Source organism: Zalophus californianus, chromosome 3, assembly GCF_009762305.2.
Source record: "Zalophus californianus isolate mZalCal1 chromosome 3, mZalCal1.pri.v2, whole genome shotgun sequence".
Lineage (NCBI taxonomy): Eukaryota > Metazoa > Chordata > Mammalia > Carnivora > Otariidae > Zalophus > Zalophus californianus.
The window spans coordinates 141,750,797-141,761,796 of record NC_045597.1 but is presented as its reverse complement, the minus strand read 5'-3'; the positions used below and the strand labels follow the sequence as shown (position 1 = coordinate 141,761,796).

The following is an 11,000-nucleotide window of genomic DNA, read 5'->3' as shown; positions in this document are numbered from 1 at the left end:
GGGACAATGGAGGAACAACATGAGGATTTACTATAAGAGAATAATGATATGAATAGTATTACATTCACAGAGCTTTTTACAATAGTATTTCTGCAAATATATAAAGTATATAGTGTATTTACATATAAAATACAAGTACACAAGGCTCAACCCATGGAATCAACAAAGACATACAACAAAATGATATATCAACATTAATAACAGATGAAATAGACAGAGACAGGAACCTAGTTCCTCAGAGTAGCAGACCACAACCAATTCTCTCTTAGAGTCGGCCTGATGATCAAGAGAATTCACAAGTATAGAGCTTACTTAGACATACCTGAAATTTTTTTTTTTTAAGATTTTGTTTATTTATTTGACAGAGAGACACAGAGAGAGAGAGGGAACACAAGCAAGGGCAGAGGGAGAGGGAGAAACAGGCTTCCTGCCGAGCAGGGAGCCCGACGCGGGGCTTGATCCCAGTACCCAGGGATCATGACCTGAGCTGAAGGCAGACGCTTAATGACTGAGCCACCCACGCACCCCGACATACCTGAAATTGTTAATAAATGTTTAATTTTTCAGTTTGGTAAATTTGTTTATAATTCTACATCTATTCAGAATTGAATTTACTTTAGGCAGTGTGACACAGACAGCAAAATACAGGCTTCAGAGTTACACAAGCTTTGGCTCTACATTCTAGATCAGTGGTTAAGAGTCCTGTTTTTGGTTTCGGGTTGGCATGGATGAGCCATATTAACTTTGTAATTCTGGATAAGTTATTTACTGTATCTAGGTCAATTTCCTCAGTAAAATGAAATTAATAGTAAATACCTCAGTGTTTTTCCAGTCATTATATGAGATTATCAAATCTTTGGGAGGATAGCTGGCACATGATCAGTGTTGTATATTGCATTTTTTTCTGTGAGCTTCCTAGACTGCAAGGTCCTTGAGGGCAAAGACCCTGTGTGTCTTCCCTGATGTTTCCCTGGTACCTAAATCAATACCCAGAACATCAGAAATGCTCAGTAAGTATCTGTTGACAAAAAATATTCACATGGAATCTAATATACCATCAAATTTCTGTTCTGTTTTGTTTTTAACCCATTTGATCCTTTTTGGGCTTTTCCTTAAGAGTTACAAGTATGATAGGAGAGGAAAGAGTAGACAAGACCACAAGTTTGCTTTTTGAAGGTTCACTCTCCAAATGTAAAAACATCCGTTCTTGTCAAGAGTCCTAAATGCAGTGTCATCTAGAAGAGACCACACTTCAAGTCATTATCAACTAAAACATTAGGTAAGAGACAGCTCCCTGGTGGGGACTGGTTAACAACCAGGTAAGGAAAAGAGTGGATGGCACTGAGGCAGGGGGCTCATGGCAGGTGGTGTGCACCCTGGCAGAGAAGACCAAGAGGAAACAGAGTGTGAGGATACAAAAACAGACTTCTATCTTGTAATTCTCCATAAGCTCGTCTGTCTGTTTTATTCTGCAAATTTTGCAAATCCAAATGTAGTTAGAAGATAGAATTCTGTGGAGAGATTCTAAATAAAATGCATACTACTCTTTATCCTGGAGCATACATTCTAAACCAAAGAGCTTCCTTGCAGTTCCTTGGTCTCAAGGTTTTGTTTTTGAAGAAATGAATTTGAATTTATCCTTAGGTTTGACAGAAATGTACCTTGGCTTCAGCCACATTACTTATCCAAGCCTCCTGATAGCCATGAAGAAGAAAATTAAGAAAACTAACCAAATATTACACATCCCAGATGTCCTCAAGGCTTACCAGTCTGTAGATGCCAATTATGGGGAGGGGTATCACATAGCAGTAGTAACTCAGATTTTCTCTTTAGCTGTATTATTTGTTTACATGTTCTACTACCTGTTTGACTTGGCCTGTTTGGACCCTCAGCCAAATCTACGCACGATCCATTGGTTACTGATGATATGGCCAAATCACCCTCCCATTCTGTCCAGGTACCTATCAGTCAAGGTAGACAAAAGTGATTTTAAAAGTAAAAAGAAGAATCTCCTGAACAACCAATGAGTCAAAGAAGAAATCAAAAGGGAAATGAAAAAAATATCCTGAAACAAATGAAAGTAGAAACACAACATATCAAAATCTATAGAATGCTGCAAAAGCAGTCCAAGACGACATTTATAGCAATAAATGCACAGATTAAGAGAAAGGAAAGATCTCAGATCTTGAACAACCTAGTTTTAAGGAACTAAAAAAAGAATTAAACCCAAAGTTAAGAGAAAGAAGAAAATAGCAAAGATCAGAACAGAAATAAATAAGAGGCCAGAAAACAATAGAAAAGATCAACAAAACTAAGAGCTCTTTTTAAAAAAAAGATAAACAAAACTGACAAATCTTTGGCTAGATTAAGGAAAAAAGAAGACTCGAAATCAAGTGAGAGAAGAGACATTACTACTGATACCACAGGTATACAAAAGATCGTAAAGACTACTCTGAGCAACTATATACCAACAAACTGGATAATCTAGAAGAAATGGATACATTTCTGGAAACAGAATGTACCAAGACTGAATCATGAAGAAATAAAAAATCTGAACAGTCAATAACAAGTAAACAGATTGAATCAGTAATCAAAAACCTCCAACAAGGAAAATTCTAGGAGCAAATGGCTTCACTGGTAAATTCTACCAAACTTTTAAGGAGGAATTAACACCAATCCTTTTTAAACTCTTCCAAAATGTCGAGGGTGAGGGAATAGTTTCAAACTCATTCTATAAGGCTAGCATCACTCTAATACCACAGACAGATATATAAGATTATAAGACTATAGGCCAACATTCCCGATGAATACCGATGCAAAAATTCTTAACAGAGTATTAGCAAACTGAATTCAACAGCACATTAGAAGGATCATATATCATGATCAAGTGAGATTTATCTCTTGGGAATCAAGGATGGTTCAACATATCAAATCAATACATGTGATACATTGCTTTACTAGAATGAAAGGTAAAAATGATATGATCATCTCAGTAGATGCAGAAAAGGCATTTGGAAAACCACAACATCCTTTCATGATAAAAAGTCTCAACTAATTGGGTATAGAAGGAAAATACCTTAATATAATAAAGACCATATATGGCAAACCCACAGCTAACATCATATGCAACAGTGAAGGGTTGAAAACTTTTCCTTTAATATCAGAAACAAGACAAAGGTTCCCACTCTCACCACTCTCATTCAACATAGTACTAGAGCATTGAGTCAAGAAAAAGAAATAAAAGGTATCCAAATCAGAAAGAAAGAAGTAAAATTGTCTTTGTTTGTAGATGATATGATCTTATATATATATAAAAAAGAAACCCCTAAAGACTACCAAAAAAAAAACCTGTTAGAACTGATCAATGAGGGTGCCTGGGTGGCTCAGACTGTTAAGCGTCTGCCTTTGGCTCAGGTCATAATCCCATGGTCCTGGGATCGAGGCCTGCATCAGGCTCCCTTCTCAACAGGGAGTCTGCTTCTCTCTCTGTCCCTACTGCCCCCCACTTGTGCTCTCTCTCTCTCTCAAAAATAAATAAAATCTTAAAAAAAAAGAACTAATCAATGAATTCAGTAAAGTTGCAGTGTATAAGCTCAACATACAGAAATCAGTTGTGTTTCTAAACACTAAAGACAAAATACCTAAAAAAGAAAATTCCATTTATAATAGCATCAAAAACAATAAAACAGGAACAATTTTAACCAAGGAAGTGAAAGATCTATACTCTCAAAACTACAAGACTTTGATGAAAGACATTGAAGAAGACACAAACAAGTAGAGAGATATCCCATATTCATGGATTGGAAGAATATTATTAAAATGTTCATACTACCCAAAGTCATCTATAGATGTAATACAATCCCTATCAAAATTCCAATGGCATTTTTCACAAAAATACAAAATCTTAAAATTCATATAACCCCAAAAATTCCAAATAGTCAAAACAATCCTGAGGAAGAAAAGCATCACACTTCCTGATTTCAAATTATCATACAAAGCTATAGTAATTAAAAGAGTATGGCACTATCATAAGACACATAGACCAATGGAACAGATTTGAGACCCAGAAGTAAACCACCATCTATGTGGTCAACTAATACTTAACAAGGAAACTAAAAAGACTCAACAGGGAAAGAACAGTCTTTTCAATAAATGGTGTTGGGAAAAATGGATAACCACATGCAGAAAAATGAAATTGGACCTTATCTTACCCCATGCACAAAAATTAACTCATAGTTGGCTGTAGACTTAAACATAAGACCTGAGACGATAAAACTCCTAGAAGAAAGCATAGGGAAAAAGCTCCTTGACATTTGTCTTAGCAATGATTTTTGGATATAACAGCAAAAGCACAAGCAACAGAAGAAAAAATAAATAAGTGGGACTACATCAAACTTTTAGCTTTTTATTTTTATTTTTTTGTGTTTTTTTATTATGTTAATCACCATACATCATTAGTTTTTTATGTAGTGTGGGACTACATCAAACTTTTAAAAAGCTTCTGCACAGCAAAACAACAACAACAACAACAATCAACAAAATGAAAAGACAACATACGGAATGGGAGAAAATATTAGTAAAGCATATATCTATCTGAAAAGTGGTTAATATTCAAATATATAGCCAAAACAAACAAACTAAAAACAACCCACAATCATACAACTCAATAGCAAAAAAAATAATCCACTTAAAAAATAGGTAGAGGAACTGAATAGACATTTTTACAAAGAAGGCATACAGATAAATAATCGGTACATGAAGAGATGTTCACCACTACTAATTGTAAGAGAAATGCAAATCAAAGCAATGAGATATCACCTCACACCTATTAGAATGGCTGTCATCAAAAAGACAATAGATAACAAGAGCTGGCAAGGATGTTGAGAAAAGAGAATCCTTGTGCACTGTTGGTGGGAATGCAAATTGGTGCAGCCAATATGGAGGTTTCTTTAAAAATTAAAAATAGAGGCACCATATAATCCAGCAATCCCACTTCTGGATATATATCCAAAGGAAATGAAAACAGAATCTTGAAGAGATGTCTGTACTCCCATGTTTATTGCAGCATTATTCACAATTGCCAAGCTATGAAAACAAAGTGTCTGTCAATGGAAGAATGGATAAAGAAATGATATAAATATAATGGAATATTATTTAGCCATAAAAAAGAAGGAAATCCTGCCATTTGTGAGAACATGTTTGGACCTCAAGGGCATTATGCTAAATGAAATAAGTCAGAGCAAGATAAATACTGTATGATCTCACATGTGGAATCTAAAAAAAGCCAAACTCATAGGAACAGAATAGAACGGTGTTTACCAGGGGCTGGGAGATCAGAGTAATAGGGAGATGTTGGTCAAACTTCCAAACTAATTTGGAGTACAACTTCCAATTAGAAGATAAGTTCTCAGGATTTAATGCACAGCATGGTAATTACAGTTAATACTGTATTACATAAGTGAAAGTTGCTAAGGGTGTACATCTTAAATAATCTCACTGTAGGGGTGCCTGGTTGGCTCAGTTGGTTAAGCGTCCAATTCTTGATATTGGTTCAGGTCATGAAGGTTGTGAGATCAAGCCCCACCTCAGGCTCTGCATGTGGAGCCTACTTGGGATTCTCTCTCTCCCTCTCCCTCTGCCCCTCACCCCCAATCTCCCACTCTAAAAAATATATATATACATTTATTAAAATGTTAATATAATATATATTATATATGTGTGATGGAGATGCTAGCTAATGCTACAGTGGTAATTGTTCTGCAGTCAACACATTGTACAGCTTAAACTTACACAATGTCCTATGTCAATTATATCTCAATAAAGCTGAAAAATAAATAATTGGAACACTAATATTTCTAAGTCTAAAGTTTGTGATGCCTCAAAGTATCTTCAATTATCTCCATGAGAATTTAAACGTTTTTTTAAACACCTTTAAAAACCCGATTAATATTACAACACAGTTTAGTATATGATATACCATGGGCAAAAAGGGGGAAGTAATGGATTAGTCATTTCACAGATTAAACCAGAGTGTAGTAACTTAAAGAAAGTTGGAAATCATTACATTAAAATATGAATTGAAAAAGTGGAAAGGTGAAGATTAGTGGATTCAGATATTCAGGGAGTCACTCAATGTTTAAACATAGTCCTATATGCCTCTACACTTTATATATATTAAATATATGTATATTGAAATATATATCAATTAATATAAATAAATATAAAATATAAGTGAAATAGATATAAAATGTAATATATAAATTATAAATATATATTATATATAAGTATTTATAAAAATAATATATAAATAATAGTAATCTGATAAAATGGCAAAATAAATAAATATAGATTGAATATTCAACATAGCAGCAAATTTCAAAATGAATGCTAGATATAGCTACTTCCTTTCTCCATGGATTTTTTTTCTTAAATACCAGTGAAGTACATGGAAAAAATGAAAATCCACGGAACCCATATATCTTATTTTGAATATTTATATTTAAACATACCTCTGTATAGTATGGAGAAACTAGGAATCTGAGAAGTTAAAAGTCCATGAAATAAATTTTAAGCAGACATTTGTACAGCAGTTGCTTTTTTTTTTTTTAAGTTTTATTTATGTGACAGAGAGAAAGAGAGAGACAGCCTAAGCAGGGGGAGCGGCAGGCAGGGGAAGAAGCAGGTTCCCGGCTGAGCAGGGAGCCCAGTGTGGGACTCGATCCCAGGACATTGGGGTCATGACCTGAGCCAAAGGCAGACGCTTAACTGATTGAGCCACCCAGGCACCCCCAGCAGATGTTTTTATTTCATGTTTGAAGTATAGGAAAAATGAACATCAATGCATAATTTATACAAATGCTTATAAAATTACTGAACAATCCTATAGTGAATGTTACTAGAAGAATTGACTTCCATTCTTCTATGTATAAATTCCTTAATAATGTAATTTCATTTTAACAACCAAAAAAAAAAAAAAAAAAGAACGATGACATAAATCCAAAGCAGCTTTATTATGATGCTGTTAATTTACATCCATGTATAAAACTATTCTGCATTGTGATTGCTCGCATTGATTTGGGAAATTCTTATTTTTTCTTCTTTTTTTAGAGATGGGGGAGAGGGGCAGAGTGAGAGGGAGAGAGAGAATCCCAAGCAGGCTTGCTAGGCTTGATCTCACAACCCCCAGATCATGACTTGAGCCAAAATCAAGAGTCGGATTCTTAACTGACTGAACGACCTAGGCGCCTCTGAATTGGGAAGTTCTTTAAGAGGGTTTTTGTCATTTCCAAGGCATTAGGCTTGGTATATTTTCTATGTTATAAAAGATTTGTCAAAGTGCTTCATGTGTGTATTTTATCTCTAATGGGGAAAACTGGGAACAGAAATGGAGTTTTGTACGTCCATTGTTGACTTCTAAGAGGGCTTGCTGTAAGGTTCTGACTCAGGGCTCTGTCCAGGAAGTGCTCAACTGTGTGAACTAGCTGAGTGAAGGGAGTGTGCGGACATCTGAATAATTTTTGACTTCACATTAGGATAGAAGAACTTACTCTCTGTGGTATTGGAGCAAGAGACTAAGAGGGAAGTGGCTGGGCTGTAGACTCACTTGGTTCATAAACTTGAATAAGCCACTGATCTTTTGCCTCGGTTCTCCAACTCCTATGACAGAAGTGCAAGGTTCCTGAGGGGCCCAGCCAGATTCAGTGGTTACAAGTTTTACAAATCTAAAGGAATTTGATGAGGATGGTCCTAATTAAGGACATCAGGGTCTATGCACAGCAGGTGCTCAGCAAACATTTGTGGTGAGGCCATCGGCTCATCCTGATAGCAGGAGCTTAAGGCAGGGACAAGCCAGAGGCAGAATCTAAACTCTACATAAAGTAAATTGACTTTGCTTTTGAAATCCTTCCTTTATGAGTGTGGAATTTGTGATAGGAAACTGGTTTGCTTAGGGTGGTGTGAGTTGTGTGGGGTGTGGCACAAATGAGCTGCTACTTTTGTTTCCATTTTTGACTTCCAGGTTTCTGTGAGTTTCTCTCATCTTGTTTCCTGTTTTTCCTAAAAGCTGAAGTATATGAATATCTTTTTTCCTGCAGGTGTTAGTAACTTTATCCTTCCGGACATTCTCAGCAATCATTGCCTTTCATGTTGGATTCGATGACTTGGGTGAGTGATGTATTAACAAAAATGGAGATTCTCATAGCAAGGGACTTCTGTCTGAACACTGGTATGAGGCATTCTCACTTGGAGTGAGGATGCAGATCTTAAAGTCCATACAATAAAGTTTTAGAAACTCAGTTAAGTTTTTAAAAAAATAATCTACAGTAGAATTTTGTTAAAACTGGATTTGTCATTAACTGATGCCAACAAATTGTCGGTAAATTATGAAACATCACCCCATATAACTGAGAAAGCCCATTGTAACACTACTTAAAAGTCTTATTGTACATAATATACATATCTGCATACATATGTATATTATTATATATGTAATATATATATTTACATTCATTTCTTAATGTTTTCATGTTTCTTACTAAATCCTCATATTTTAAAAATAAACTTTTTTTCTTTTTAACTCTTTACATACTTCCTGCTTAGAATCCATGGATAATACCATCCTTTGTTGGGTATTTGATTTTCATGTCCTTGGGTTTTACATTATATTATTTTTCTTTCCTTGGCAAAAATTCTTACTGCTTGGAGAAGTGACAGCTCACCCTCAGTGTCACTGCTGGCTTCCCAGCATCTGGAAGGACTTCTGCTCTTCAGGCCTCCCTGGGGATTACTCTGGGCTGGAAATTCTCAGCCTCAAGTAGAGTTTAGCAACAGTTAGGAAAAACAAAAGAAATTGTATTTTCCAAAATCAAGTTGACTAAGACTCCTATCTTTTCATATAACCACCCACTGTTCTGAAGGGTAACTCTTAGGACACTTGATTGTGTTAAAAGGAATTGTATCAGAGAAAGAACCCTGCTACATTGGGAGCCTAAGAACACAGCTCAACATGGGTAGGAAGTCTTGTGACTTAAAATTTAAAAAATAAACATTGCACATGAAAACTTTTCAGTGATTTTTTTTTTAACATTTTCTGGCTTGAAATGTTATATACAGCTCTCTTTTTCAAAAAAAGGTTTTCCCAAATCAGTAATAGCCACATGTTTACTGTTCATTTTAACTAAAGCCTACATATATATTGGACAGTTTTCCAGGTCATACATTGCTCTATATAGAGAATTTTCAAGAAAAGATGTACATAAGTATTGATATTTTGCACATCATTTTTGGTATACTATGCTTAATAATAATAATAATACAGTCACCTTTGATCTTTGACCAAGTTTTCTTTGGACTTGCCTAAGTTTTGTTTTATTTTCCATACCATTTGTAGAAAGGGCATTTGCTGGATATAGAAGTTGCTTGTTTATAATTCTTCCAGGTCTTACAGAGAAACTAGGGATTTATGTCATTAAACTTGTTTAATTGTAAGGAAATCTATGGAAGTTCATGTATAGATAAACTGTCAAAAGGAGCATGATAGTTTGGATATGCTATTCTTCTGAAGTGAAACTTAGATAACCATAAAGAATCATCTCAAAGGAGCATTGTGTTGTTATTTGTGGGTTGGGTACTATGGAGTTCCTCCTACTTCCTGCTTTCACTTTGACTCCTATGGCCTCTTCTCCATGAAGAGGTTTTTTGTTGTTGTTTTTGGTTTTTTTTTTATTTTGTTTTTGTTTTTTAACAATGTTAAGTCAAACAATGTCATTCCTTCTTTGAAACCTGCAATAATATCCCATCTCACTCAGTAGGAAATCCAGTCCTTACTTTGGCTTAACAGCAAGGTAGTCACAAAATTTATTGTCCAAATGGGATTCTTGAGAGTGAAAGGACCCTTAAGAGAAATTATACTGGGGCAGCAGATGAAAACCATGAATGCCCCAAGCAAACCAGGATACAGAAGCACCTCCCTAGAAAGTCCTATATGAACTAGCCACCACTACCTCTCAGGGCTCATGTTCCATCAGAGTCCTTTTCTCTCAAGCCTTACTAAGCTCCAGCTATACTGACCTACTGGATGCTTTTCAAATATAACATAAGCATGCCCTGCCCCAGATGCCTGGAATGTTCTTCCCTGAGATATCTGTCTTGCTCTTTTCAATTTAATTCTGGTCTGTAACCATATCTCATCTACTTTTAGAGACAACTTTTCTGATTCCCTTCTGAAATAGTATGCCTCTTCCCTGTTCACTCTCTCCTCCTTACCTTGCCTTATTTTTTTTTCATAGCACTTATTATATTCTGACATAATCATATATGTGCTTTTTACTTCCTGTTTGGTGTTGTCCCCTCCACCAGGAGGCAAGCTCCATCAGTGCATGAACTTTGTGTATTGTTTTGTGCCTGGTATCTAGAGTAGTGTCTGACACTTAGTAGGTATTTAATCATACTCGATGAATGAACAAGTGAATACATGCATGAAAGAATGAGCTGATGGCTAGAATGGAGGCTGTTTTAGGGGGAAAGAACAATTTCCATCTACTTATAGATGGAAATTAAGTGAGAATGCTTATAATCTAAAATAAACTAGAAGTACCAGGAGGAGTATTAAAGAATATAAAGAATGACGTAGGAAAAATTTTGGCTAAAGTCAGTGTTAAAGATGGTATTCTAGACATGATGACTCACTGAAATGTTTTTACCATCTGATTATAATAAAATAATTTCTTCCCTGGTAATGCATATTTTATGTCTTTCCAATATATTTAATCCATTTGGGTTGCTGAGCATGTGTTTTAATTCACCTTAATTTTAAAAATTTATTTCAAAATTTTTGGCACTTACTAGATTTAGGAAATCCCTTAACAGATATTGTTGTCATCTTAGAAACAATAATATATGACTATCAGAATACCACCTATGTACCATTGTTTTAAGTGTTTTACAAATATTATCTTATTTAATCCTCCCGCAAAACATATATGATGTAGGTATTCCCATTA

General features: G+C 35.2%; 1 protein-coding gene across 1 annotated transcript in view; it reads left to right on the top strand.

The window, feature by feature from the left end:
- The first annotated feature begins 1,147 nt into the window (after positions 1 to 1,147).
- Positions 1,148 to 11,000, top strand: part of CCDC141 (coiled-coil domain containing 141) — a 204,292-nt gene continuing 194,439 nt past the window's right edge. Inside the window, exons 1-2 of the mRNA XM_027590871.2 lie at positions 1,148 to 1,279; positions 8,094 to 8,163. The gene's annotated coding sequence lies outside the window, so the exon portion shown is untranslated. The remainder of the gene's footprint in view (positions 1,280 to 8,093; positions 8,164 to 11,000) is intronic.